The sequence below is a fragment of the Pygocentrus nattereri genome, chromosome 30 (genome assembly GCF_015220715.1).
Source record: "Pygocentrus nattereri isolate fPygNat1 chromosome 30, fPygNat1.pri, whole genome shotgun sequence".
In the NCBI taxonomy this organism is placed as follows: Eukaryota; Metazoa; Chordata; class Actinopteri; order Characiformes; family Serrasalmidae; genus Pygocentrus; species Pygocentrus nattereri.
In genome coordinates, this window is record NC_051240.1 from 9,581,597 (window position 1) to 9,595,958 (window position 14,362).

The window sequence follows — 14,362 nt, forward strand, 5'->3', positions numbered from 1 at the left end:
CTACATTAATAAGAGAGATTGGGCGATAGCTAGATGGAAGTGTTGGGTCTTTGCCTGGTTTAAGAAGCAGGCTAATGTTGGCCGAGTTCATGTTTGGAGAGATTGTGTGGTTATTCTTGATTTGAGTCACCATCCTGAAAAAAGTAGGTTCTAACACAGGCCAGAATTCTTTATAGAATTCTGCTGGGAAACCGTCTGGGCCTGGGGCTTTATTATTTGGAAGGTGCTGTATTGCCTTATAGAATTCAGATGATGAAAATGGTGAATCAAGAGTTGTAATCTGATCCTCATTTAATTTAGGTAGATTTATATCATTAAGAAATTCTTCAATTTCAGCATCAGATGGATTAATCTGTGATGAGTATAAGGCTTCATAAAAGTCTTTAAAGGAGTTATTTATTTGTTGTGGGTCATGAGTAATATTACCGACAGAGTCTTTAATAGAGTGAAGAGCTGTTTTTTCTTTATTCAGTTTTAACTGATTGGCCAGGAATTTTCCTGATTTATTTCCATGTTCAAAGTTTTCCAGACGCAACCTCTGCAACATAAATTGTGTCTTCTTATCAAGTATTTCATTTAATTCCAATTTAAGTTCCCTCAGGCTGTTAATTATATTTTCTTGTGGTGATGCAGCATAGGCATTTTCTAAAGATTTAATTTTCTGTTCCAATTCTAATATAAGTGTTTTTTCTTTATTTTTCTTATGTGCGCAGTAAGAAATTATTTTACCCCGCATTACTGCCTTTCCTGCTTCCCATAGAACACATGGCGATATTTCCGGCAGATTATTTTGTTCTAAGTATATAGCCCACTCTCGTTTAAAATAATTAATGAAATCTTGTTCTTTAAGTAATGATGTATTAAATCTCCAGTTCCTAGTTGGTGGTGTAACTCGTTTCTGTGTCAGAGACACAGATACAGGTGCGTGATCACTAATAGTGATAGGATGTATCTGAGTGTCTGTGATTTCCGTCATCATGGAGCTACTGACTAAAAAGTAATCCAGGCGGGAGTGGGAGTGATGTACTTGTGAGAAAAAACTATAATCTCTCAGAGTGGGGTGATGTGAGCGCCAAGCATCGCAAAGACCAAAATCCTTCATGTATTGTTTAAGAATGTCTGCAGACTGCCAGTTTCTTTGACTCACTGCTGTACTAAGCCTGTCAATCTCTGCATTAAGTACCAGGTTGAAGTCCCCTCCTATTACAAGTGTGGTATCAGAGTGATCAGCAAGTGAGGTGAAGAAGGTATGAAAGAAGGAGGGATCATCAACATTTGGTCCATATATACTGGCAATACATAAATCTATATTCTGAATAGATAGATTAAGTATTATAAATCTGCCTTCGGGGTCTGACATCGTGTTTCTAATAGAGAAGTTTATCCTTTTGTTAATTAATATAGCTACACCTCTTTGTTTAGAGTTGTAACAGGCTGAGTACATATGAGGAAACTGTGAAGAGGAGAGTGTGTGTGCAGATGTTCTGGACACGTGTCTCCTGTAGGAACACAATGTCAGCCTGTAAGTCGTTTAATCGGTTAAGAATTTTCACCTTCTTCTCCCTTGAACCAACTCCACGCACATTCCATGAAACAAACCTCAGTGTGCTCATATTGAAATTAATCGAGAAAGTGTTGCGTGCTCACTGAAGATGTGTGTGTGTGTGGATGTGTATGTGAGTGTACATTGCATGTTGTGTGTCCTGTATAGCATTGTGTGTGTTGTGTAGCAAACATGTTGGATGCAGAAAGAAAAGAAAAGGAAAGGGTGCTCCAAAGTGACAAATATAGCAAAAGAATGAGGGGAAGAAAAAAAAAAAAAAAAAAAAAAAAAAAAAAAGAGAAAGAAAAAAAAAATAAAATAAAATAAAAATAAAATAAAAATAATAATAATTACTTAACATAAAGTCCACTATGCTGTCTAAACCGGCATTAATTGTTATATATAGACATGTAAAAAAAGAAAAAAAACAAAACAAAGAAGATAGAGAAAAAAGGCGTTTGTATACACAGGTCACCTGATCAGTATAGCCATGGCGTGGTTTCCTGGTCGCGATAGAGCTGTCCGTTTATATAGAGTTTGTCCACCGCAATGATAGCTCGTGAACCTTCTTGAATATGTTTTTTCCGGAGAGGGAACAGGATTTTGCGTCGCTCCAGGATCTCTTTAGGAAACTGATCGTTGACGCTGAAGTCCGTTCCTCTCAGCTCCCGTCCGCGGCTCTTCACCAGCTCTTTCTGCTTGAAACGTTCGAATTTGGCTATGATTGGTCTGGGTCTGTGTGCCCCGGGTCGCTTAGCTCCTATACGGTGAACACGATCGAAATTGATGGTTTTAACGGTGTCCTCCGGGAGCTTCAGGTAGGATTGCAAGAACTCTTTCACTGTCGTTTCCGGGTTTTCCTCCGATTTCTCCGGTAGACCCGAAAACACGAGGTTATCCCTCATGCTGCGGGCCTGGAGCTCGGTGACGGTTTCCCTGATTTTTTTATTCTCCTCCGAGAGCCGGGTCATTCCCTTGGTGAGGGAATTCACCGACTCTCTGAGAGCGGCGTTCTCCACAGCGAGTGCTTCCACCTGCTGTTGGCTGAACTCTACCGACTCCCAGAGAGCCTGAAACTCCTTGTGAAGAATTTCCAAAATGGAGAGGCGAGCGTCGAAACTGGACAGCTTCTTATCGATGGACTCCAAAATGTCCGCCACTTCGCTGGACTGAGAAGAAGCCCCTGGTGAATCTTCTGGGCGACTCCTCTTGGTGGATGGAGCTCCTTTGTTGCTGGACGGAGTGTTGGTTGGTTTTCCCATTACGACTCGGTCGAAACACTCGTCGATGTAAGCTTGCAGACTGTCCAGATCTTCTTCACCGTCCTCCAGTGTACTTCCGGTAGTGAGTAGTTTATTAATATAAATTTTATAGCTTTTAAAGTTGTTTTATAACTGTGTTGGCTAAGAAAACTAATCCATGTGGTTTATAGATTACTGACTTGCTGCCTTGCTCAATATTGCCGAGGTTCGCGTTGAAGTCTGCGTTACTACAGCATAGCGTCTTCCTGTCTCTTCCTCTTCCTCTTGAATCTGGAATTTGAATCTGAAGAACTCACTCATGAATGTGCTGGAGGGCCCACGGCTAGCTCATGAGAGGGGTGATGTCTGTAACCTAGGTCGCAGAAAACAGTAAGACAGGGTAGCGAGTGTGCACACTGCAGCTAGACACTTTACCGCTAATGGGATATTAAGGCCTTGTGATATTATTTATCCTTGTTTTTAATCCACTCTTGTGGGACAGCAACACCCCTGCAGAGTGGAATGGATGAGCTCAGGTAATGCAGGGCCAAGGCTAACCCTATAAGAAGTCGGGGAAAGGTTCTGGGAGGAGGCTGGCTCAGAGATACCCACCTCAGATTGTGAGGAGACTGAGGAGCAGGGAGTAGAGCAAAGCTTGACAGTATAGTCCTATGGCCTTGCAGCCTAAGACTACCTATATTTACCTGTGCTGCTCAGGTCAACATTTTAATCATCGTTTATTTTGTGTTTGCACAGTTTTCCTTTGTGTGTTTCCATGTTTGTAAATAAATCACACCGTTTGTAAAGAATCATTCCGAGTTGGTCCATCTTCAGTCTGTACCTGCATTCCTCCTATCCATTCAACTACAACCTACCTGGTGACTTTGTGTCTCCTCATGGAGTTCGGCGAAGCATTGTCACACATAGCTGAACAAAATCACAGTCTGACAGTAAGAATGTAAACGTCTGGCATTTAATTTTCACACAGGTTGGAAAAATCATAATCTTGGAGGAGCATGAAATATGCATATTCAAAATTCAGTATTTATAGCAGTGGGGAGCTGAATTTAGCAGAAAGGGAACCGTCTAAATTCAGGACTGTGGAGAGGTAGATGTGCTAAATTGTTTTTCCATCCATTGTGTAACAGCCTTGCTTCCAGACTTTTGGTGAAATGACAAAGTGAAATACTGTTAAAAATCCAGTGTTCCAGGATTAGTTATTGTGTAATGATTTGGTTTGACTGATACTAGATTTACAACTGCATGTCAAATTCCTCAGTAGCTGCAGTTCAACCACTATAAGACAGTAACCTTTGTTCCTCCATTAAGAACAATCCCCAATTTAGATTTGATAGAACTTGAGTTTTTCTCTAATTGTTTTATATAAAGTGAGTATAGAGCACCTTTTGAAGAACCTCCACATAATGTAAAAAAACACTTTTACTGATATAGAACTTGTGCATGTGGAGTTTCTTTAAACTTTATAAAGGTTCTTTACACTTTTATTTATCATGTATTTAAAGGTTCTTTAGAGAACATATGTGCACTTACCCACAACCCTGAGGGAGAAGCAGCTTAGAAAGTGTGTGTGTGTGTGTACGTTCATGTGGTTCAGAACCCATTAAAGCATTCTCTAACCACTGATGGAGTAGTAGAGGTCCGATAGAGGTCAAAGAGAGCTGATACAAGGAAGGTGTATTCTCAGCACTGCAGTAACACTGATGTGGTGTACAATACAAGCGAAATAGACCAGAATGACCCCTAAAAAGATTTAAAGGCGCTTTAGATGAGTCTCCAAAAACGCTACGAGAAGAGGATTTGCTAGGTTGGTGGACTGGATCCATATAACCTGCACATCTCCGGAGTTCAGAACATTCCAGCGCGGCATATATTATAAAAACTCATAAACGTGCCTCTCAAAGCTCTTAAATAATAAACTCATACACAGACATCAAGTTCTTAGTCGCCAGTTTATTATTTGAATTTTCCGCTCCACCATAAATGGAGCTGCAGTTACACTGAGGTGCCTTAAACGTAGAACGAATCTCGAAAGTTTGCTGAATACGAAGCTAACATCGGCTGACCTCAATAAATGCGTCCACTTACCTCAGTAAAGATATTTAATCAACAAGTACCTCAAACTTTTGCGAGATGTTCAACTGTTCAGTTAATGAGCAGCACAGCGAAGCTAATCAGCCACTTGGAGCCGCTGATCGAGTGTCACTGGCTGATCTAACGCCGCGTTCCAAACCACACACTGCTGTACTTCACCTACTACACTAGTGAGTGCACTTCCAATGGTGTATGCGTTGTTTTTGCACACCATCTAGTGTGTTAGTATGTGAATTGGAACGTGCAAATAATAACGCGGCGGGGACTCTCAGCTTATAAATATCGTTTATATTACAGCTTTCATTTGCCATCATACATCAAATTACATCGATCGGTACCCTCAAATAAACTGATTAAAGTGCTTTGCAATTTTAAAAAGGTTTAAAAAACGCCATTTACTGGCTTTGCTGGATCGTTTATGGCTTTAGTATTTCATTACAAACAGCCAGAGCACTGCTGAATGAACTTGACGTTGGCGCCAAACTGGTGGCGGCGCTATTGTGACGTCATCGGAACGCTAACTACCATAACTTTGGCCATTGTGACGTCATCACATGCTTAAAAAGGATCTGCAGCGGAACCTTCGAGCATAACTTGTTTTGTCTGAGTAGCGACTGCACGCACATTTCACGCTCTCCAGAAAACAAGAACAAGAACAACAACAACAACAATACTTTTCAGCGACTATAAAGACCCCTTCAGGTAAGCAGAATTCAAATATGTTATTAAGTTGAAAATCTGATTTGTTAGCTTAATTTAATTTGCTTGAGACATGCAGACCTACAGGAATTGTTTCCTTTTGTTACAAAGACTAGAAAATGATGCCTAATGTACAGTTATTTGTATTTCTTCCTAAGAATTGAGGCTTTGGATCCATCATGGAAGTGAAAGAAGAAGGAAAAGGCATGCGTTTTCTGCGCATGTGCTGGCCGAGAAAGGTGAGGAGACTTAAAACCATGTGCTTGGGGAACAGAGATTTGGTTATTTGGTTTCTGAAGAAAACTGTTTCTTAGAGTATTTGTTATTCATAGAGCAATAATTGTATTATATGTATCTCTTATATGTAGAAGGAGAAAAAGTCCAAGAAGGTTCTTCTGAAAGAGATGGAGGAGGAACTGAGGAAGGAAATAAATACTAGAGAAAGTCTCCAGGAACAGTGGAAGATGGAGAGGAAGAAATGGATTGAAGAGATAGAAAAGCTGGAGAAGCTTCGTGAGGCTGAAAGTAAGGTTTACCGGGCCTGCCTTCAAGAAAATTCCACCAAGCTGCAGGAGGAGTTTGAGGAAGAGAAAAAGCAGCTGGAGATGGAGAGAGAGAAGGACAGAGCCCAGGTGCAGGAGAAGATGGATAAGATGGAGGCTTCCATGGCTTTGGAACGCAAGCAATGGCAGAAAGAGAGAGAGAACCTCATGCTAGAGGTGGAGAACGAGAGAGAGAAACGTTCTCAAGCGGAGAGAGAGAAAGAGAAGATAGTGGCTGCTTGGAGAGAACATGTGGACGTGTGGTCCAAAAAGTTTCTGGAAAATACAAGCGCCATGGAAATGATGAGAGAAGAGAGAGAAGAGATGGACAAAAAGATGCAGGAGGAGTTTGAGAGAAAGAAAAAGCTTCTGGAGATGGAGAGAGAGAAGGACGGGGCCCAGCTGGAGAAGTTGGAGGCTTCCGCGGCTTTGGAGCGCGAGCAGTGGCAGAGAGAGAGACAGAACATCATGCTGGAGGTGGAGAATGAGAAACAGGAATGTTCTGAAGTAGGGAGCAAGAGAAAATCGTGGCTCCTTGAAGAAAACACGTGGACTCGCGGCCCAAAGGGTTTCTGGAGAATAAGACCTCCATGGAAACAATGATAGAAGAGAGAGATGGACAGAAAAGTGCTCCAGCTTTAGATAGAGAAAAAGAAGTTGGAAACATTGAGGAGGTTGGAGGAAAAGATGCAGAGAGCACATTCTGAAGATCTCAAGAAAGAAGGAAAGAAGAAAAGAAAAGCTTGATCAGAAAAAAGCACTGAGAGGAAGACTGGGCCCAGGTGAATGAGGAGAAAGATCAGATGGAGGCTTTGGAGAAGAAATTGGCCTCTGTGAAGAGAAGCTTTCGTTCTGTTCATGCACTGCTGTAGAGCACGTCTGATCCCAGATGAGGCTGGAGAGGCAGCTGAGGGGACATCAGGTGAGCTCCAGCGGGTAGGAGTGGGAAAGGAGGGTGGGGAAAGGAGGCTGATGGCTGAGTTTGCGGTCTTATGTTGCCTTCATTTTCAATAAATCAAATACCATCTTCTCTGTGTTTTCTTATAATAGTTTGCAGAAAACTGACATCTAATACACATTAAGGGCGATGATTAATATAACACTGTAATAATATGAGAAAACATACTTGACTCCAAAGCTCATACAGGCCTTTGTAGTTTTACCTGTCTCACTCTCAGGCAGACAGTGAATGTTGAATGGTGTAGGGTGCCATTTAAAGAGTTTATATAAACATTTTTTAAATTTTTAAATTTTATTTCTTCTTCTATTGTCCATTTTTAATATTTGTGTTTGTTTAAACACCAAAAATCAATCGCTTCCTTTTCCATTATACTTTTCCAACCTCAGTTCAACATTAGAATTAATTAGGCTATTTTATTTACTGTCCCTTTAAGACTGAGGTATGTAAACAATATCATATCTGATTGGCTCCCATGTTTGGCACCTTATATAAGAAATAATCCCTGATTAAACACTCCTTAAGTTTTCTTAAGTCCATATATGTAAGTCCCTTTTTTGCGACATCACAAAAACAATTATTTCAACACAGGTTGTTTGGGTACTTTAGGGTCTATTTATGGACTCTGATACTGTGTGTGATACTTACCTGAACACCTACCTGTGATACTCACCTGTTGACAGTTACCTGGCAGAGGCAGCAAAAGGGAGACCGATCAGACAGAACTCACTCATGAACGTGCTGGAGTGCCCACGGCTAGCTCATGAGAGGGGTGATGTCTGTAACCTAGGTTGCAGAAAACAGAGTAAGACAGGGTAGCGAGTGTGCACACTGCAGCTAGACACTTTACCGCTAATGGGATATTAAGGCCTTGTGATATCGGTTATGCTTTTATTTATCCTTTTTTTAATCCACTCTTGTGGGACCGCAACAACCCTGCAGAGTGGAATGGATGAGCTCAGGTAATGCAGGGCCAAGGCTAACCCTATAAGAAGTCGGGGAAAGGTTCTGGGAGGAGGCTGGCTCAGAGATACCCACCTCAGATTGTGAGGAGACTGAGGAGCAGGGAGTAGAGCAAAGCTTGACAGTATAGTCCTATGGCCTTGCAGCCTAAGACTACCTATATTTACCTGTGCTGCTCAGGTCAACATTTTAATCATCGTTTATTTTGTGTTTGTAGATAGATAGATAGATAGATAGATTCAACTTTGTCATTACTCAGTACAAGTACATGGCAACGAAATGCAGTTAGCATCTACCAGAAGTGCAAATAGTAGCAAATAGTGCAAAAAGAGAGTGTGCAAGTGTGCAATAAATAGGCATAGTGCAACATTACAGTATATAGAATAAATTACTTATAGATATGCAAAAAAATAGATTTTAGGTGTGTAGATATATACATGAACATGTTGGAGATGTACACTGTATAGAATAACTGTTGCGATGTGTTATTTACATGGCAGTAGAATGTTACATTTGTGCAGTGGTAATAATGATGAATAAAATAAAACAATAGCTCTGATTGGTGAGTGTAGTATGAAAGGCAGTGTTCATAGTCCGCTGTGTGCAGTATGAGTGGTAGTGTTATCAGCGAGGTGTGGAGTTCAGCAGAGTGATTGCGGAGGGAAAGAAGCTGGACCTGAGCCGACTGGTTCTGGCCCGGATGCTCTTGTATCGCCTCCCGGATGGAAGTAGGTTGAACAGTTTGTGGTTGGGGTGGGAGGGGTCCTTAATGATGCTGTGTGCTCTGCGCACACAGCGCTGGTGGTGAATGTCTTTGATGGCAGGGAGCTGCATGCCTGTGATGCGCTGAGCAGTCCTTACTACCCTCTGCAAGGATTTCCTCTCCGCCACAGTGGAGCTACTGTACCACACGGTCACACAGTTGGTCAGTATGCTCTCGATGGTGCATCTGTAAAAATTTGTGAGGATCTGAGGAGACAGCCGGTCTTGTTTTAGTCTCCTCAGGAAGTAAAGACGCTGCTGTGCCTTCTTGATGAGATGGGAGGTGTTGAAGGACCATGAAAGGTCTGCCGAGATGTGGATTCCCAGGAACCTAAAGCTGGACACACGTTCTACCTCTGCTCCGTTGATGTAGACAGGAGAGTGTGTGCAGCCCTTGGTTTTCCGATAGTCCACGATGAGTTCTTTGGTTTTGCCTGTGTTCAGGATGAGGTTGTTGGTGGTGCACCAGGAAGTCAGGTGCTGGATCTCCTCCCTGTAGGCCGATTCATCGTTGTTCCTGATGTGGCCAACCACTGTGGTGTCGTCTGCAAACTTGATGAAGATGTTAGATGTGTGCAGAGGAACACAATCGTGGGTGAACAGGGAGAAGAGCAGAGGGCTCAGCACACAGCCTTGCGGCACACCAGTGTTCAGGGTGATGGTGGTAGACATATGACTGCCCAATCTCACAGACTGGGGTCGGTCTGTCAGGAATTCCAAAACCCAGTTACACATGGGGGTGCTGATTCCCAGGTCGCTGAGCTTGGTGACCAGGCTAGTTGGGATGACCGTGTTAAAAGCAGAGCTGAGGTCGATGAACAGCATGCGGATGTAGGTGTTCCTTTCATCCAGATGGGTGAGGGCAGAGTGAAGAGCAGTGGAAACTGCATCCTCAGTCGACCTGTTTGCACGGTATGCAAACTGGTGGGAGTCCAGGGATGGTGGGAGCACTGTCTTTAGGTGGCTGAGGACCAGTTTCTCAAAGCACTTCATCACAATGGGGGTGAGTGCGACTGGGCGGAAGTCATTAGAACCTGCAGCAGATGAGCACTTTGGCACCGGTATGATGGTGGATGTCTTCCAGCATGCCGGAACAGCAGCCTGGGCCAGTGATAGGTTGAAGATATCGGTGAAGACCTTGGCTAACTGTCCAGCGCACGCTCTGAGGACACGTCCAGGGACGCCATCTGGACCAGCAGCTTTGCGTGCATGCACCCTGCTCAGTACAGACTGTACATTATCAGTGGAAAGTGTGAGGGGGCTTTTATTGTGGGGAAGACCACTCCATGTGCTGTGTTGGTCATTCCTCTGGTCGAAACGAGCGTAGAACTGATTAAGCTCATCTGGGAGAGAGGCACTGCTGGCTGAGGGGGTCAGGGATGGAGGCCTGTAGCCAGTGATTGCCTGAATGCCCTTCCACATGCGGCGGGGGTCAGAGTTGTGGAAGTTCTCCTCAACAGACAGTTTGTAGGTGTACTTGGCTTTCCTAATCCCTTTTTGGTTTGCCCTGGCTGAGCTGTAAGCCTCGGCATCGCCAGATCTGAAAGCAGCATCACGTGCTTTCAGCAGTAGGCGAACCTCTGCATTCATCCAGGGTTTCTGATTAGGAAAGATTTTCAGTTGTTTAACAGAAGTGACGTTGTCTATGCATGAGTTGATGTAACTCATGACTGCTGAAGTGTACGTGTCCAAATCTGTGTGAGATTCTGTGGTGGCTTGAGAGGAGAACACACTCCAGTCAGTGTTTTCAAACTGACGCTGTAGTGTAGAGATGGCCCCCTCTGGCCATACCTTAACAGTCTTTGTTGATATTTTCACACGTTTGATGAGTGGCACATACTTCGGGAGCAGGATCAATGAGAGGTGATCAGACTGCCCCAGGTGGGGGAGGGGTACAGCCTTGTATGCCTCTGCGATATTTGTGTAGACATGATCCAGGGTTTTGTCTCCTCTTGTTGGGCAGGAGACATTCTGATGAAATTTTGGCAGTACAGATTTCAGGTTGGAATGATTGAAGTCCCCCGCAACAATAAAAAGTCCGTCTGGATGCGCAGTTTGTTGTTTACTGATTGCCAAGCTCAGCTCCTCCATAGCTAGTTTAGCATTGGCATCAGGAGGGATGTAGGCAGCAGTAATAATAGCGGCTGAATGCTCTCTAGCCATATGAAAGGGGCGACACTTTATCATCAGGTATTCTAAGTTAGAAGAACACCGACGTTCAGTTTCTGTGGAGTCAGTGCACCAGTTTGTTTACCCCGGACGTTGGCAAGAAACAAGCTGGGAACCGCCGATCGGTGGGGGCTTAGCCTTAGCTTAGCACGTAGCCCCCCTCGCTTACCCCGCTTTTGTTTGCGTTCTGTGCGCCGGCGCCGGCTGCGCTCCGTTGGGGGAGCAGGCTGCGTTGCCCTGCTGAGATTTCCCGAGGGAGTTCTAGATGGTTGAAAACTCCGTTGTTGCAGGTGAAACCAATGTTCAACAAAGCCTGTCGGCTGTAGGAAATGTATGCTAGGCAGTTTGTTGTAAAAAAAGTTGAAACCAGTAGACAGATAACTACTAGAAAGCGAAATCCGGAGAGACGCTGGGCCTCGCGTTGTGCACGCGCCGCCATCTTGGATCACTTGTACAGTTTTCCTTTGTGTGTTTCCATGTTTGTAAATAAATCACTCCGTTTGTAAAGAATCATTCCGAGTTGGTCCATCTTCAGTCTGCACCTGCATTCCTCCTATCCATTCAACTACAACCTACCTGGTGACTTTGTGTCTCCTCATGGAGTTCGGCGAAGCATCGTCACACATAGCTGAACAAAATCAGTCTGACAGTAAGAATGTAAACGTCTGGCATTTAATTTTCACACAGGCTGGAAAAATCACAATCTTGGAGGAGCATCAAATATGCATATTCAAAATTCAGTATTTATAGCAGTGGGGAGCTGAATTTAGCAGAAAGGGAACCGTCTAAATTCAGGACTGTGGAGAGGTAGATGTGCTAAATTGTTTTTCCATCCATTGTAAACAGACTTGCTTTCAGACTTTTGGTGAAATGACAAAGTGAAATACTGTTAAAAATTCAGTGTTCCAGGATTAGTTATTGTGTAATGATTTGGTTTGACTGATACTAGATTTACGACTGCATGTCAAATTCCTCAATAGCTGCAGTTCAACCACTATAAGACAGTAACCTTTGTTCCTCCATTAAGAACAATCCCCAATTTAGATTTGATAGAACTTGAGTTTTTCTCCAATTATTTTTTATAAAGTGAGTATGAAGCACCTTTTGAAGAACCTCCACATAATGTAAAAAAACACTTTTACTGATATAGAACTTGTGCATGTGGACTTTCTTTAAACTTTATAAAGGTTCTTTACACTTTTATTTATCATGTATTTAAAGGTTCTTTAGAGAACATATGTGCACTTACCCGCAACCCTGAGGGAGAAGCAGCTTAGAAAGTGTTTGTGTGTACATTCATGTTAATGGAGCCTGTGGTTCAGAACCCATTAAAGCCACCAGAGGGCTCACCATCACAATGAGATGCTTGTCGTGTCCTCCAATAGTAGATCTGCACAGCCTGAACAGACACTTCAAGAAACACCTCACAGTTCAGGATGTTTGCAACATCTGTACGACTGGTCACTTGATTAAGCACACCTCCTTGCTTCTACACTCAGTGTCCATTTTATCAGCTCCACTTACCATAAATGATTTTTATTTCTACAGTTACAGACTGTAGTTCATCTGTTTCTCTGCAAACTTCATTAAGTTCTTCAATGGTAAGGAAGCCCACAGGACCACCACAGAGCATGTGTTATTAGGCTGCTGGATCATTCTCAGCACTACAGTAACACTGCTTTTAAACAGCCCAGTCTGGACTGAGAATAGTCCACCAACCAAAAATATCCAGCCAACAGCATGCTGTGGGCAGCATTCTCTGACCACTGATGGAGTAGTAGAGGTCTGATAGAGGTCAAAGAGAGCTGATACAAGGAAGGTGTATTCTCAGCACTGCAGTAACACTGATGTGGTGGTGGTGTGTTAGTGTGTCTTGTGCTGGTACAAGTGGATCAGACACAACGGTGTTGGAGTTTTTAAACACTGTATCCACTCACTGTCCACTCAATTAGACACTCCTACCTTGCCAGTCCACCTTGAACACAACACTGCCCACACTATTGACTGGATATTTGGTAAGGAGACTATTCTCAGTCCAGCACGGACACTGAGGTGTTCAAAAACTCCAGCAGCACTGCTGTGTCTGATCCCCTCGCAACACACACCAACATGCCACCACCACATCAGTGTCAGGCAGAGCTGAGAATGATCCACCACCCAAATGCACTGCTCAAAAAAATAAATAAATAAAGGGAACACTCAAATAACCCATCCTAGATCTGAATGAATGAAATATTCTCATTGAATACTTTGTTCTGTACAAAGTTGAATGTGCTGACAACAAAATCACACAAATCACCAATGGAAATCAAATTTATTAACCAGTGGAGGCCTGGATTTGGAGTCACACACAAAAAACACACTACAGCATCCAACTTTGATGTAATGTCCTTAAAACAAGTCAAAATGAGGCTCAGTATTGTGTGTGGCCTCCACGTGCCTGTATGACCTCCCTACCACGCCTGGGCATGCTCTTGATGGTGGCGGATGGTCTCCTGAGGGATCTCCTCCCAGACCTGGACTAAAGCATCCGCCAACTCCTGGACAGTCTGTGGTGCAATGTGGCGTTGGTGGATGGAGCGAGACATGATGTCCCAGATGTGCTCAATCGGATTCAGGTCTGGGGAATGGGCGGGCCAGTCCATAGCTTCAATGCCTTCGTCTGGCAGGAACTGCTGACACACTCCAGCCACGAGGTCTAGCATTGTCCTGCATTAGAATGAACCCAGGGCCAACCGCACCAGCATATGGTCTCAAGAGGTCTGAGGAGCTCATCTCGGTACCTAATGGCAGTCAGGCTACCTCTGGCGAGCACATGGAGGGATGTGCGGCCCTCCAAAGAAATGCCACCCCGCACCATTACTGACCCACTGCCAAACAGGTCATACTGAAGGATGCTGCAGGCAGCAGATCGCTCTCCACGGCATCAGACTCGGTCATGTCTGTCACATGTGCTCAGTGTGAACCTGCTTTCATCTGTGAAGAGCACAGGGCGCCACAGGGCTCCTCCATGTCTCCTGGTGTACTGGCCTGTCTCCTGGTAGCGCCTCCAGGCTCTGGACACTACGCTGACAGACACAGCAAACCTTCTTGCCACAGCTCGCATTGATGCGCCATCCTGGATGAGCTGCACTACCTGAGCCACTTGTGTGGGTTGTAGAGTCCGTCTCCTGCTACCACGAGTGTGAAAGCACCACCAACATTCAAAAGTGGCCAAAACACCAGCCAGAAAGCATCGGTACTGAGAAGTGGTCTGTGGTCCCCACCTGCAGAACCACTCCTTTATTGAGTGTGTCTTGCTAATTCCCAATAATTTCCACCTGTTGTCTGTTCCATTTGCACAACAGCATGTGAAATTGATTGCCAATCAGTG